The sequence below is a fragment of the Arachis ipaensis genome, chromosome B2 (genome assembly GCF_059453495.1).
Source record: "Arachis ipaensis isolate K30076 ecotype BB chromosome B2, ASM5945349v1, whole genome shotgun sequence".
In the NCBI taxonomy this organism is placed as follows: domain Eukaryota; kingdom Viridiplantae; phylum Streptophyta; class Magnoliopsida; order Fabales; family Fabaceae; genus Arachis; species Arachis ipaensis.
This window is the reverse complement of record NC_142437.1, coordinates 92,168,902-92,180,857: the sequence shown is the minus strand read 5'-3', so window position 1 is coordinate 92,180,857 and position 11,956 is coordinate 92,168,902.

Sequence of the window (11,956 nt, the reverse complement as noted above, 5' to 3'; positions counted from 1 at the left end):
ATAAAAACTCTAAAAGAAGAGTTTGAGATGAAAGATCTTGGAAAGACTAAGTTTTGTCTCGGCCTGCAGATCGAGCATATAAAAGGTGGGATCTTTATTCATCAAACAACATACACAGAAAGGATCTTGAAAAGATTTTATATGGATAAGTCACATCCATTAAGTACACCAATGATCGTAAGATCTTTGGATGTGAAAAAGGATCAATTCCGTCCTAAAGAAGAAAATGAAGATATCCTTGGTCCTGAAGTACCATATCTTAGTGCCATTGGAGCGCTAATATATCTTGCTAATAATACGCGACCTGACATATCATTTGCTGTGAATTTACTAGCAAGATATAGTTCCTCTCTAACCAGAAGACATTGGAGTGGAATCAAACAAATCTTTCGATATCTTCATGGGACGATTGATATGGGTTTGTTTTATCCCTATGGATCCAAGTCACAATTAGTTGGCTATGCAGATGCTGGATACTTGTCTAATCCATATAAAGGGAGATCTCAAACAGGATACCTGTTCACATATGGTGGTACAGCTATATCATGGAGGTCCACAAAACAGACGATAGCAGCAACCTCCTCTAATCATATCCACATAAAGGGAGATCTCAAACAGGATACCTGTTCACATATGGTGGTACAGCTATATCATGGAGGTCCACAAAACAGACGATAGCAGCAACCTCCTCTAACCATGCTGAAATACTGGCGATTCATGAAGCTAGTCGTGAGTGTTTTTGGCTGAGGAGTCTGATTCAATATATTCTGTCATCATGTGGACTGATTGATCATAAGATAGCTCCAACTGTCCTGTTTGAAGATAATACAGCATGCATTGCTCAACTTAAGGGTGGATACATCAAAGGTGATAGAACAAAGCATATTTCTCCCAAATTCTTCTTCACTCATGACCTTCAAAATCAAGGGACAATTGATGTCCAACAGATCCGTTCAAGTGACAATCTGGCAGATTTATTTACAAAGTCACTTCCAAAATCCTCCTTTGAAAGATTGGTACATGAGATTGGGATGCGCCGATTTCGAAATATTAAATGATGTCGATAAGAGGGGGAGACTGTACTCTTTTTCCTTGGTCAAGTTTTTTTCCCATTGGGTTTTTCTTGACAAGGTTTTTAATGAGGCAGTTTCATCATAAAGGATATTGTACTCTTTTTCCTTCACTAAGGTTTTTTCCCACTGGGTTTTTCTTTAGTAAGGTTTTAATGAGGCATAATCCTAAATGGGCATCCAAAGGGGGAGTGTTGTGATAAGTATAAAAGCTGAGTTGGATGCCCATTAATGTCTGGGCGGCTCAGTTCTCAATGGTAAATGGCATTAAAGAAATGTTGAAAAAGTAAAGTATGTTACCATTATAAATAGCAGAATGTTGTTTTACATTCGTACACACAAAAACAACAGCAATATAATAATATTCTCTTTATTTCTCTTACTATAAACAAATGCTATTATCTCTCTCTCTACTTTTTATACTCCTTTCTATCTTTATATATATATTTATGAAATTCTCTCTCTCTTTACTTTTTATACTCCTTTCTATCTTTGTATATATATATATACATTACAACATATAATTTTATTATATATATATAAATTATTATTGAGCTAATTATTTTAATTTTAGAGTCTTCTATTTATACATCTTTATTTTATATATATCTTTTATTTTACAACAGATTTAAACACAAAACGTTACATAAATCGCACCAAGTAGTTATAATTTATGAATTTTTTAAGATGGGTTGTACTATTTTACCAAGAAAATACGTAGTGTCAATTACAAATACGTAACGTTTCTTATTATTTTATCGAATCATCTTTAATGGATTTTTTTTTATCTTTCATGCGTGTCTTTTTCATTGTTGACACATTTTCTCTAAAAAAATTATATTTTGTATTAAATTATTTTTTTCAAGAAATAAATTTCGTTTGATTGATTTGGCTCCAATATATATATATATATATATATATATATATATATATATATATATATATATATATATATATATCCTCTTCAACACCACAACGAAATCGTGTTGTGATAGTCGACTCCTCCAGCAATTAGGCTACTGCTGTCATTGAGGTATTTATTCTCCGATCTTTCATAGTTTTATGTTCGTAAGCATTAATTGTTTAGACATGGCTACTTGTAGTTTTACCTCGATGAAATTAATTTTAAAATTTGAGTTTTAATTCGATGATTATATCAATACCGGTGATTTTTACAATTTTGGAGTTTCCGTTGAATTGTGAACGGCACTAGATGGGAGGAAACACTAGTATAATACACGTAGTTTTTTCTTTAAAATTGCATCAATTTAATACCAGTTTGTCTGTGAGTTTCATTGGTTTGTAGCAAGGGTGGACACACGTGGGGTCCGTGGGCTGTTACACGTCCCGTGTGATACATGGGTGGGATGTTAGATAGCCCGTGTGAGAAAGCAACTAGCTATGACACGACCCGTGTTAAAGATCAAATGGGTGTCACACAGCCCGTGTGAGATATCAGCTAGATGCTATACGACCTATGTGAGAAATTAGAGTTTTTTGTCTAGTTTGTAAATGCAACTTTCGTTGGGTTGGAAACCTATAGTGGATGCGACTTAGGGTAGTTACAACACATATAGTGGTATTCAAATGGTTTTTGTAAGTTATTAATCATGGATTAGTTTGGTTGCAAAATTTTCGGTAATTATCTGGACCAAACTATGGTTGTTTTGTAAAGAAGTTAGTTAATTTTTTTATGTAAATTCTTCTGGTTTCATTTATGTTTATTCATTGGATTCACTGTGTCTTGTTTGATCTTGTGTTTATGTTGTTGGTAGAGACATTTGTATTGAGAGGTTAATTTTTTCGATCCCTTTGTGATTTTCTTCTAAGGAACTTTTAAATTGTGTTATTAATTTAGGCAGGTATTGTCATAGAATGTCAATCAGAAATTGGTAATGATGTTCCTGCTGTTGGTATGGAATTTGAGTCTATGGATGCAATAATCGAATTTTATAGCACCTACGCGAGAAACGTTGGTTTTGACTAGAGGAATAGAAGTCGGAAAAGAATGCGGACGGAGTTGTGCACTACGTTATGCTTGTCTACAACTAGGAGGGCAGAGTCAAGTCAAAGGTTGATGAAACAAGGAAGACCTATCCAGAAGGATCTACAGGGTGCAAAGCCAGGATGCCTATTCTGATGTTTGTGATAGTTGGATTGTTAGGGTAGTTAAATTTTAACAATCACAAACTGAACTGTACTAACTCAAGGTTGTTGAAGAGAAATAACGTTATTTCTATGCAGGTTAAAAGAACTTGTCAACTTGATTTTTAGTCGGCATTCGAGTGTGTAAAACATTTCAGAAGCTGCTTCATCACGTCGGCAGACCTGATAACCTTACTTTTCAGGAGAAAGATATGAGGAATTTTATTTATTTGGATAGGAGGTCAATTGGAAAAGGAAACTATGGTAAAGTAGTGATAGACTACTTCAAAATGATGAAGGAGCGAGACAATCATTTTTATGAAGTTGGTTACGATGCAGAATGTCAAATTAACTGAATTTTTTTTGTTAATCCTCGCAACATTGCCGCTTATGAGTGCTTCGAGGATGTGGTTAGTTTTGACACGACATACTTAACAAACAAGTACGACATGCCATTTGCTGCCTTTGTCGCAGTTAACCATCACGGACAATCTATACTACCTGGATGTAGGTTATTTAACTCTGAAAAAGAGGCTTTATTTATGTGGTTATTTAATTCTTGGGTGAACTATATGTCTGAATATCTGCCAATTGTAACTAATCAATGTTCCTCTATGAGAGCTGCTATTAGGAAGGCATTGCCACAAACTAGGCATAGGTGGTGTTTGATAAACCCCGATTTTGTGGTTTATCTTGTGCTTAATTTGGGGGATTTTATCACTTTTTCTCACATCTATTCAATGAAATAGTATGGTTTTGTAATTCTCCCTTGATTTGTGCTTAAATGTGAAAACATGCTTTTTAGGCCTTAAAATAGCTAAATTTAATAAACTTTAATTCTATTCGATGCCTTGATATATTTGTTAAGTGATTTCAGGTTTAGAAGGCAAGTATTGGATGGAAGAAGTGAGGAGAAAAGCATGCAAAGTGGGAGAACTTATGAAGAAATGAAGGAACTGTAAAGCTGTCAAGCCTGACCTCTTCGCACTCAATCGATCATAACTTGAGATACAGAGATCCAAATGAGGCGGTTCCAGTTGCGTTGGAAAGCTAACATCTGGAGCTTCGAAAATTATATAAAATTTGCTATATGTTACTTCGCGTTCAGGGGCGCGCACGCGCCATGTACGCGCGCACGCCGATGTTGCACATGGCCCATTAAAAGTGAAATCGCCCCCAGCGATTTCTGAAGCATTTTGGGCCCAATCCAACTCATTTCTGATGCTATTGAACCCAAGGATTGAAGGGGGAATAAATCAAGTAGTCATAGTTTAGTTTTCATCATGTTTTAGGGTTAGAATTCTAGAAAGAGAGGTTCTCTCCTCTCTCTAGATTTTAGGGTAGTTTTAGTTAATTCTTCTTGGATCCAAGTTATAATTCTTGTTTTGATTTAGTTTCCCTTTTAATTTCTTGTTGTTACATCTATACTCTTCTAGTTTTACTTGTCATTTCCTTTATTTTGTCCTCTTTTATATTTATGAACAATTGTTGGATCTTAATTTTCTCTAATGCAATTTTATATTTTCATGCTCTCTCATGTTGATCTTGATTGTTATTATTGATTTCTTGCAATTGGTAGTTGGTAGATTTATTATTCTTGCACTTTTATTATGCTTTCCTTTATTACCCACCAAGTGTTTGACAAAATGCTTGGTTGGGTTTTAGAGTAGATTTTGAGCATTCTTGGCTTGGAAAGAGTAATTGGGCAATCTTGAGTCATGAAAACCCAACTTATGTTGGTGATCTAGAGTTGTTAGCTAATATTGTTTCCATTGACGCTAATCTTTTGCTAATTTAATTAGTAAGTTGATTAGGACTTTTGGATTGAGATTAGCTAGTCTTATTAGACTTTCTCTCATGGAAGATAATATAATACCTTCTTCCAATGTTGGAGATGACGTAATAAGATAAATTCTTGTTTATTATTGTGGTATGATTGATTAATCTTGTTTGACTTTCTCCCTATTTGTTGGAGTTGACTAAATAAGATGAATTAATCATTGTATGACTAGGATAGGAAGCCTATGATCTCAATTCTTGCCATGAACGTCTCTCTTTATTAATTGCTTTCTTTACTTGCCCTATTTACTTTTCTTGCACATTTATTTTATTGTCCTCTTATCAAAATCAAACCCCCCCCCCCTTTGCATTTTCATAGCCGATAATTAAACATTTCATTGCAATTCCTTGTGAGACGACCTGGAGTTCAAATACTCCGGTTAATTCTTATTTGGGGTTCATTATTTGTGACACAAAACCCATATCTTAATTTGATGTGAGAATTGTTTGTTGGTTTGGGGCTATACTTGCAACGGAATTATTTTGTGAAATTCCTTACCGACAACAATTTTTGCTATCAGTGCTTGTGGCACATAATGAAGGTGCGTGAGACGTTAAAAGAGGATGGTTGCTATGAAGATATTTAGGTTACAATGAGTGAAGTCGTCCACCAACGCTTACTCCTTTAAGGATAACGAATGATTGCAAGGATTGTGGAATGATCGTAGATTTTGGGTTCTTGTGTATATGAAGGCCAACTTCTGGGCTGGAATATCATACAATCAGATAAGCAAGAGTGTCAATTTATTGTTTGGCAAGTATCTGACCCCAAAGACAAAACCTGGCGCAATTCGCAACCCAATACAACAATGCTCTAAAAAGGAGGTCGCAAAGGATTGACTCTAAACAAAATTGTGCCCTATTACTGCAACAGCGAGATTGAATTGCAGTTTCAGCTCGAATACACAAATGACATTTTGTAGAAGGTGCAGCGTGATTTTTTTTATAGAAGATGAACTACGTTGTATTGTTGACCCAAGATGAAGACGATTACGTTGCCCATGAGGTGGTCCATGATGTGAACATAGTAGGACGATGATGGTTGGTGAGGCACCGAGTCATATTCAAGAGGGACGGCGGAAATGTATGGTGTGATTGCAATATGTTTGAATTCAAGGGTATTATGTGCTGTCATTCACTGGCTGTGTTTCAACAGTAGAGAGTCTCAGCTGTCCCTAACCAGTATTTGCTTTAGAAGTGGAGCAAGAGGATTTTTAGAAGGCATTCCACCATCAAGAGTTGTTTCATGGTGGACCATACATGGCCGTATGTGAAGCGTTATGATCGCCTTCAAGACCATTTTAATACTGTTGCGAAAGTAGTTGTACATTCTAAAGAGTACAACGACCTCCTGCACAACATGCTTAAAGAGTTTCGTGCCAGTCTTTGCCAAGATATTTCATGCAGTGACTGTTGTGCATCGGATAAACCATGGGAGAAAATGAGTAAACGATTATGATAGAGTTGAAATGAATTCCAACCTGAGCCTCCGTAGTCCCGTGAAGGGTAAGCGTAAGGGTCTTCCCTCAAAGAATAGAAATTGTTGAATATCATATTAGAGATATAGGCTGTATATAAGTTATTCTGAGAGATATAGGCTTTATATAAGTTATTCTGTTTTGATATAGTTTCTGTTTTTAGATATCTGATTCTGTTATATCTCCTAGTATTAAGAGATTTTATTTCTGTACCTATGTATGTATGTATGTATATATATATATATATATATATATATATAATGATACCAGATGTCCCAAAGTGGATCAAGGAGGGAAAGGGGGAGAATGACAGAACAGAAAATGAAGTCAGTAAGAATGCAGTATGATAGATGCAAGAGCAAGAAAGTAAATATGAAGTTAGATGCGGCGGTAGTCCGCACGCATATGATTGTTAGTATGAAGTTAGATGTGGCGGTAGTTCGCACACATATGCAACTGCAGAAATGTAAATATGAAAACACGAAAATGAAGAACTGATTGAAAGTTTTATTGAATGATTGAAATAAAAGAAGAGGGAAGAAGAAGAGCTGGAGAGCTTACAAGGGAACTCTCAGAGTCTCTCTCTCTAACTTCTCTCTATTCTCTCTTAAATTGAAGGATGCCTCCTAATGAATACAAGGCTTCCTTATATAGCTGAAGATTCTACTGTTTCTACAGTACAGGTGAACATGACCGGCACCATTTCTACAGTACAAGTTAACAATGTTTTGTGATTACATGAAATTCGAAGATTAAAGACTAATTAAAGACTAATCTTCTCCTAGGTCAATTCCAAAGCAGTCGTCTTCATTCTGGTTATAACCGCTTGAGGATTCTGCCGAGGAAGTGGGATCATCTTTGTGTTTTCTGTCTTCTTCAATCATCTGCATGATTTGCTGAAGATTTTTTGCTAGGGTTTCTTTCGATTGAGCTCCTGCGAGGGCTGCAGCAATTTGGGCTTTTTGATTGAGAAACAAAGCAGTTTCTGGGTCTAAAATCTTTTGACTTTCAGGATTGGATTTGAACCATTCTCTGACCTTCTCTGGGTAGGCCACTGAGGCATCAAATTGAGACCACCATTTGACATAACCATGCCTTTGTAGGATTGGAAATGATTTGGGGTGGTTTGGTTTTGCATATCTGTATTGCCATGAGAATACCCATGCCAATGAAAATGTTGAGAAAAATTTTAACATTACAGGAACACATGTTTCCTGACTGTTAAACTTTGATTGAAAAAGTTTATACCCTTCATCTGTTGGTGAAGGTAAAATTTCTTGAATTGGTCCAAAGAAGTCCCACCATTGGTAAAACCAATTTGGAAAAACATAATTGGTTTTTCTTTTAAAGTAAATTAACCATGAATGTCTGAACTGAGTATTTTGAAACCAAAATACTTTAGTCCAAGCTTCCATGTAATCCCAATAATTAAAACCTATTGGGTCATAATTTTGAGAAAATTTTTGAATTTTGTTTAGGTTGTTCCCAAATTGCTTTAGGGACAAAATTCTGAGAATTTGGATAGTTGAATAGGTTATAAATTCAGGATTGGTTTTATCCTTGTAATGTTTAATAGATACTGAGTCAGTATCTATTAAGATGAATTCGTAAAATTGGCAGGTTTTGTTGGGTGCTAAAGGCCTGAAGTGGAACCCAGTAGGGAAAATCTTTGGGATGACTTTGTTTGGAGAGCTATCCCAGAATCCAGGCTCTATGTGGATAATATTTGCGGTTTTGTTTGTAGACATATAATTGGTTTGGGCTTTTTGAGTTTTGGTAGTGGTTGAGGATGTTTGGGGTGTTTGGTCCATGGGCTTTTCTTTTCCTGTTTGTATGACTGTTTTTTTGGATGATGTACATAAAAGTTTTAACATGCTTGAAATGTTCATGTAAAGTTTGGAAAAAGATTAAAACATCATCAATGTAAACGATTGCAAAATTCGAATATGGATTGAAAATGTCATTCATAATTTTTTGAAATTCAGATGGGGCATTTTTCAGACCAAAAGGCATTACATTCCATTCATATTGTCCAAATGGAACTGTAAATGCTGTTTTGTATCAGTCTGATTCGGTGATTTGGATCTGCCAAAAACCGGATTTCATATCAAATTTTGAAAAAATGTTTGCAGAGTTTAATCTATTAAGCAAATCCTTTTTGTTTGGGATGGGATAACGAATCCATTGTAAGGCTTCATTCAGTGGTTTGTAATTGATGACAAGCCTAGGAATTCCTCGTTCTATTTCAGCTTGCTTATTAACATAAAAAGCAGAGCAAGACCAAGGACTCTTGCTAGGACGAATTAAGCCTTTATCCAAAAGATCTTTTATTTCTTTTTGACAATGCTGCAAAAGCTGCTCATTCATTTGAATTGGGCGGGCTTTTGTAGGGATTTTTGATTCTTTGAAATTCTTTTCATAGGGAAGATCAACAACGTGTTCTTTCCTATTCCAGAAAGCATGAGGCAAATCCGAACAAATAGACTTCTCAATTTGGTTTAAAAGGTTCTTGATTTTGTCTTGAATCTTTGGTTGGGAGAGTTGGGATTCAAGGGTTTTAAAAGAGATTTCTTCTTTCAAAAAACAAATCTGTTTTGTCTTAGATTCAATTAGGTTTAAAGATTTTTGTTTTGGTGAATCTAGGAACTCAAAGAAGGTTACCTGTCCTCCCACAAAAGAGGTAAGTCCTGGAAAATCTGCTAGGTAAGGAAACAAAAGGATTATGAAAGGTGTCCCCAAGACTACATCATTTTTGATATCTTTTGCAATAATAAATTCGGTGGGAATTCTGAGATTACCCTTTTCAACAAAAACACCTGTTAGTTTGAAATTGATACTTAGCCTTTCGCCCGTTATTGAGCTAAGGCATTCAGTAGACTTTTTGAAATATTTTGTGGGATCAGACCTTCCTTAATACAGTTTGAATCTGCACCCGAGTCAAAGAGTGCAATGGTGTCGAAAACAAAATCTTTAACGACAATTCGGATATGAACATGATGTTTCATAAAAGAGAATACATTGATTATTCTCAGAATTTCTTTTCCCTCGTTGTCGTCAGAAATTTTATTTTCTTGTTCCCTAGAACACTCTGTTTGATCAAGTTCATCACCAGATTCTCCCACTTGCATTAATTGAGAGAGAATAAGTTGATGATTGTCTTGATTTCTCCTGATTTCTTGGATTTCTCTTTTGAGATTGTTGACTTCAGACTGGAGGTCCTGAATAGTTATGGGACGAATAACTTGTTTTTCTAATTTTTTAAAAATTGGTTTGACATCATATTTATTGCTAAGGACCAAATTTTTGGGTTTTTTCTCCTTTTGTAAAGATCTTTTTAATTTCAAAAGGAAGTCTTTCTTTTGTTCTGGATTGTCAATAGCCTCAATAGTATCAAATAAGAGATCTTGGTCTTTGGATAAAACACCAATTTGCTTGACATCTGAATCTGATGATTCAATGTCATCGATTTCGATGTTATTGATATCATCCGAAGATTCTTGGTCAGAATCATTTTCTGAACTTTCTAACATAAGATTATTAATCTGTTCCTCAATCAAAGGATCAAGGTTTAGATTATTAATCTTTCCTTTTAACCGGCAGTATTTGCTAATATGTCCAGGTTTCTTACATGTATAGCAAATAATGGGGTTCTTTTGTGGGTAATTTTGGAAATTCTTTTGGAAACTCTTTTCATTTTTAGGTTTTTGAAAACCTTTTCTAGATCTTCTGAAATTCTTTTCAGGGTTAGGTTTAAAAACTTTTTGATTGGATGGTCTTTTTTAAACCTAACCCTGAAAAGAATTTCAGAAGATCTAGAAAAGGTTTTCAAAAACCTAAAAATGAAAAGAGTTTCCAAAAGAATTTCCAAAATTACCCACAAAAGAACCCCATTATTTGCTATACATGTAAGAAACCTGGACATATTAGCAAATACTGCCGGTTAAAAGGAAAGATTAATAATCTAAACCTTGATCCTTTGATTGAGGAACAGATTAATAATCTTATGTTAGAAAGTTCAGAAAATGATTCTGACCAAGAATCTTCGGATAATATCAATAACATCGAAATCGATGACATTGAATCATCAGATTCAGATGTCAAGCAAATTGGTGTTTTATCCAAAGACCAAGATCTCTTATTTGATGCTATTGAGGCTATTGACAATCCAGAACAAAAGAAAGACTTCCTTTTGAAATTAAAAAGATCTTTACAAAAGGAGAAAAAACCCAAAAATTTGGTCCTTAGCAATAAATATGACGTCAAACCAATTTTCCAAAAATTAGAAAAACAAGTTATTCGTCCCATAACTATTCAGGACCTCCAGTCTGAAGTCAACAATCTCAAAAGAGAAATCCAAGAAATTAGGAGAAATCAAGACAATCATCAACTTATTCTCTCTCAATTAATGCAAGTGGGAGAATCTGGTGATGAACTTGATCAAATAGAGTGTTATAGGGAACAAGAAAATAAAATTTCTGACGACAATGAGGGAAAAGAAATTCTGAGAATAATCAATGTATTCTCTTTTATGAAACATCGTGTTCATATCCGAATTGTCGTTAAAGATTTTGTTTTCGACACCATTGCACTCTTTGACTCGGGTGCAGATTCAAACTGTATTAAGGAAGGTGTGATCCCACAAAATATTTCAAAAAGTCTACTGAACGCCTTAGCTCAATAACGGGCGAAAGGCTAAGTATCAATTTCAAACTAACAGGTGTTTTTGTTGAAAAGGGTAATCTCAGAATTCCCACCGAATTTATTATTGCAAAAGATATCAAAAATGATGTAGTCTTGGGGACACCTTTCATAATCCTTTTGTTTCCTTACCTAGCAGATTTTCCAGGACTTACCTCTTTTGTGGGAGGACAGGTAACCTTCTTTGAGTTCCTAGATTCACCAAAATAAAAATCTTTAAACCTAATTGAATCTAAGACAAAACATATTTGTTTTTTGAAAGAAGAAATCTCTTTTAAAACCCTTGAATCCCAACTCTCCCAACCAAAGATTCAAGACAAAATCAAGAACCTTTTAAACCAAATTGAGAAGTCTATTTGTTCGGATTTGCCTCATGCTTTCTGGAATAGGAAAGAACACGTTGTTGATCTTCCCTATGAAAAGAATTTCAAAGAATCAAAAATCCCTACAAAAGCCCGTCCAATTCAAATGAATGAGCAGCTTTTGCAGCATTGTCAAAAAGAAATAAAAGATCTTTTGGATAAAGGCTTAATTCGTCCTAGCAAGAGTCCTTGGTCTTGCTCTGCTTTTTATGTTAATAAGCAAGCTGAAATAGAACGAGGAACTCCTAGGCTTGTCATCAATTACAAACCACTGAATGAAGCCTTACAATGGATTCGTTATCCCATCCCAAACAAAAAGGATTTGCTTAATAGATTAAACTCTGCAAACATTTTTTCAAAATTT